The following is a 5,179-nucleotide window of genomic DNA, read 5'->3' as shown; positions in this document are numbered from 1 at the left end:
ATAGCTGATTCACTTTGTTATACAGCAGAAACTAACACACCATTGTAAAGCAATTATATTCCAATAAAGATGTTAAAAATAAATAAATAAAAAATAAATTTTAAAAAAGAGTTAAATGTAGACAAATCTAAAAAACATGTACAATATAGGAGTTAGGAATACCTTTTTTAATTAAAACTGCAAACCCCAAAGCTATGTAAGAATGTGAAGGCATACTTGAATATATGAAAATTAAAGTTTTTGTGTATACAAAAAACTCCACAAATAAAGTCAATTATCAAAGGTAAAAAAAAATAAAAGATTTGAAAAATGCTAAAAAAAAATTACCACTTTCAAGAAGAGGAAGAAAACCGGCTATGGTAAGTAACATTTCATAGTAAAGTTTTTTCCTGGTTGATCAGACTGTGGCCAAATGATTTCTAGTGCTGCTCTGCACAGTTAAAATTTCACTATTGATAATTTTTTGCACAGAAACAGATTGATTATTAAAACAGGTTTTTTTTAACCCCCTTCAGTAAAGTGGAGCTCAGCAGTTACCAAAGTTTCCTCCTATATGATACACCTTGGAGATTCAGAAGTTTGAAAAGGTCCTAAACTATAATGATAATCAGGCTGGCCTGACCAATCCCCTTATGATTAGATCTTAGAATGTCACATGACTGGGGGGACCTCACAGACATGTCTTCACAGATGATGATCCTGTGCTCAGCTGGCCTGAGTGAACCCCGCTTGCCTAATCTCACAATACACATCTCGTCTTCTGACCCCAGGAGATTTCTTTGCACAACCATTCTTTCTTCTCCCAATGCATGGAAGTAAGATTAGGTCGTAAACCCAAGCTCACTTTAATTAGTTTATTCATCCGTAGGTGCCCAATAATGCTCTGCAATTGGTGTAGAAAATATTTGCAGTTTGGGGACCTCAATGTTCTCCCGCAGAAATATTCTGATGGTTTCTCCTTCAAACATGTATGCATGGAGTCATGTAGCAGGGTAGCATTGCCTTTGCATAACCATTGATGAAATGTGGTTGGTGAAGAGTCTGAAGGTGACTGGGGCAATGTTGCAGCGCTTCCTCTGTACTTTTATAGCACTCCCCACCTGTTTCACAGACTTGACTTCATTGAATACTTTACTTGATTTCAACTGTGTGTTTGTCGTCTGTCTTTCCCACTAGAGCTCCTTTCGGGGGATAAGGACTGGGTTTTTGTTTTTTTCACATTTCTCACACAATTACAAACACCTGGTAGGCTTTAATACATTTTGAATCAATAAACACTTTAAAACCATGCATGCAGCCAGATATTTTCACTGGCATTCGAGGGATGAAATTTGTCATCGAAATTCTTCTGCTAGTGGCCGGCAGTGAATGTTCCCCATAAGAGCTCAACTTGGTAAGAAAATACAAATCCACCATGTGTTACAAGGTCTCACTTGACAGTGAGCCCCAGCTGTCTAATGATTAATGATCCTTGCTACAGCCAGAAAATCTAATCAGGAGAAGTGGCTGAAGAGCAGAAAACAAATGTCAAAGTTTGGCATATGGTTAGCATTTTCCTACAAGGCTCGATATTAGAGTGATTCAGAAGATTTTCAGTCATCTGATGAGCTGTTGCTAGCTTTCCTTGCTTAGAAAGGCTTAATAACTTTTCAGAATAAATTGCACAAAATGTATCTCTCCCCACGAAAGGGATAGGTTAAGCTTTATGATAGAAGGTGAAATTGAGAGTAATTTATATGAAACTATTATATTCATATGAAATAGTAAAAAGAGCAATAAAACCATTTACCCAAAATTCAGGTAAAAGACAAAGTATGAAAAAAGACCAGAGGGAATAAGTGTGGGAACACAGAGTTCTGGCGGAAAAAAAAAATGTGACTTAGCAAAACCTAAAAAACATCTGGCAGGGTATAGTTAGTCATGGAAAAGTTGACAGTCATGATTATGCATTTTGTGAAAATAATTATATACTAGTCTAACAGTTAACATTTAGACTGAAATTAAATAGTTGAGAGTCCGTAAAATGAAACCTATTGTCCTGGTCATTCAAAATACTTCTACTAGCTGTCTAGAATAGTTTACAAGAAACTTTGCCAAATGTTATCCCATAGCACCAGTATTCTGAAAAGTATAATTTTAGAGAAAAAGCTTCCAGTTCAAATCTTAGACAGGATTATTATTTTCAGCACACAACTATCTTTATAAGCTTAAGGCTTATCAGACTTCCTGCCAAACTTCATTCTGATGAACAGTAAATATTCATCATACATTATCTACATACAATATTGACAAAATAAATAAATCATAAATGTAAATTGTTTTAGTAAGAAAAAGTCATTTAAAATTAAAGCCTTTAACATATGTTCTTAGTAATATAACACATATGATTTTAAAGTTTTTATATGGTATCATGTTATGAAAACATCCCTTAATTCCCCATTTCTATATCTCCTTATACTTGACTGTTGGGCTAGACCCTGCAGGCCTACAAGCCTTGCAGTTGCCCAGCCTGGAGATGGAGGTTGAAGAAGAGCCTGGAGACAGCGACAGAGACATTAATGGTTTAATAGATGGGGGAATCTTACCCAAAGTGTCCTGGAGCAACACCCCACCAAGTGCAGCAGACAATGAGCAGGAAATGGCAGCAGTCTTTACTACCTGGGGAAGAAGGAGGCTACCATTTATAGGGGGAATTGACATCAGGTTGTCTCATCAGTTACCAGGGACAAATTAAGCCCTATAAGTAAAGACTGGATAGTCATGTGAGTGAAGCAGGCACTGGTCAAGTAGGGGATGTACCGAGAGCAAGAGACCAGCCATCTTGAGTGGCCTGGACTTACCCTGACATATGCACTAATTTGATGAACAGAAATCTATTCATTCAATAAATGCTTGAGTATCTTGCCTGATGCTGAGTTCTCTGCTAGACTTTGGATATAAAACAAAAAGAATTACATCCTATGTAATGATTTGTATGATTTTCTGCCAGCATTTTAGTTTGGATATGAACAATCTTAACAATGTTATTTATTAATAAATTTTGTTCCATGCAAATTTAAAAAAAAATAGCCTTTAGGTATGTCATGGTCAGTCCATCAAACAGGTGCCTTTAACTCAGAAAATTATCTGTGGGCTTGAAGTATATATACTTTATCAGGTTGGATGTATCGATGAACTCTCAAAGTTTTGTACATGGAAAAAAATAAATTCTAATATAGGAAGACAACTCTATTAAAAGGCAAGTCTAATAGAAAAAGATAATCAGGTGTGGAATTCCACAGATGAAAAATTTTTTTAAATAATGAGATAACCACCTCAGATGAAAAATTTAAAAAATAATGATATAACCAGTTTAAAAACATTTGCATAGGAGGATTCATTCTTTTTTAGATAATTCATTTGCTGACATTTTATAAAATAGCATAGATCACAAATGCTCCAAAATTTTAGCCCATCACTCATCCAATCACTTGCTGCGTTTAGTGAATGATGCTCTGTCCTATTACACCAATTCCTCTTGAAAACAGAGCTTTCAAGCCTGTAAGTAATTCCTGAATAAGCCAAGTTACTTCCACACTGGAAGCATGTTTATAATGTTTGGCTAGTTGCAATTGCTGTCCTAAACTATCACCCTTTAAGTTACTATATTGTAGCAACTCACGGTTCTAAATCAGCTACAAACAAACCATGAAATGACTCCTATTCCCTGTCGTCAGGGGAGTAACAGGACATATACTCTAGAGGGTGCTTGTGGTACCAAGGCAGTAGTTTTCAGAATTTGGTAAACTTTATACACAGCTGTTAAAATGACCAAATTGAAAGGATTAGTTTTAAGCCTGGACCTTAATTTTAAGAATAGTATTTGTTTAAAAAAAATGAATGAAATAATGCTATTTGCAGCAACATGGTTGGACCCAGAGATTATCATGCTAAATGAAGTCAGTCAGAAAGCGAAAGACAAATACCATCTGATATCACTTATATGTGAAATCTAAGATATGACACAAATGAACTTACCTGTGAAACACAGACTCATAGACATAGAGAACAGACTTGTGGTTGCCAAGGCGGGGGGTGGTAGGAGAGGGCTGGGTTGGGAGTTTGGGATTAGCAGATACAAACTTATATTTAGAATGGATAAAGAACAAGGTCCTCCTGTATAGCACAGGGAACTATATTCAATATCCTATGATAAACCATAATGGAAAAGAATATGAAAAAGAGTGTGTGTACATATACATATAACTGAATTTCTTTGCTGTATAAGCAGAAATTAACACTACATTGTAAATCAACTGTACTTCAATAAAATTAATTTTAAAAAAGAATAGTGTTGTTTTACATCTCTTATCCTTTATGGATTTGTTAAGCAAGACGCTGCTTTATATAGGTTAGTATTTATTGAGGAATTCCTATGTGTAGGGCCGTGTGCCAGGAACTATTCTATGGGTCCCTTCTCTAAAATATCTTTCAAGCTAATCAGGGGAGTGAGACTAATACGGAAGCTTCCACAGGAGGAGGCGGTACAAGTGAAGCGGGATGTGTCGCCATGTCTCTTGCGAGTCCATTGAGGGCTCAGTGCCTGCAGAGACTGCGTTATCCTTAAGTCAGGTCCCCGGGGGCCTGGCACGAAATAGTTCCTCCATAGCCATAAAACTTTGAAGACCTAAAATGTATTTGGGACCTTTGAGGAGATTTCACTTTTCACCGGGGGAAGAGAGAAGGTTCCCTGGAGGAAAGCAGTATCTGAGCTGGACCGCAGAGGAATGGCATGGAGGAGGAGGAGGGGTGAGCAAGGGCTGAGGTCAGCGTGAGCAACGTGCTATGCGCGATGGGATTGGGGAGCAGGGGTCCTGTAGGTGAGGAGTGTGGCCAGAAGCTAGGACGATGGCTGGCGGGCAGCTTGTGGGCTCCGCTAAGAAGCCTGGGCTTGATTCAGCAGAGAGAACCTCAAGAAGCTTATTCCTCTGATCATGCTGTGCCAGAAGATTTGAGTTAGGGGGCCCCATCAAGAAGCTAAGCCCCTAACCCACGTGGTGGCCAAAGAATAGAAAAGAAGGGCAGCTGTAGGAAACAGTGCGAAGGAGGAAGCTGCAGGACTTAGTGCCTGATGGTGGGTGGTGGCACGAAGGAGACAGAGGAGGAAGGCCTTGGGGGAGAGAAACGAGGCACCACAGTT

This window comes from Physeter macrocephalus, chromosome 4 (genome assembly GCF_002837175.3).
Source record: "Physeter macrocephalus isolate SW-GA chromosome 4, ASM283717v5, whole genome shotgun sequence".
In the NCBI taxonomy this organism is placed as follows: Eukaryota; Metazoa; Chordata; class Mammalia; order Artiodactyla; family Physeteridae; genus Physeter; species Physeter macrocephalus.
This window is presented reverse-complemented; position numbering follows the sequence as displayed.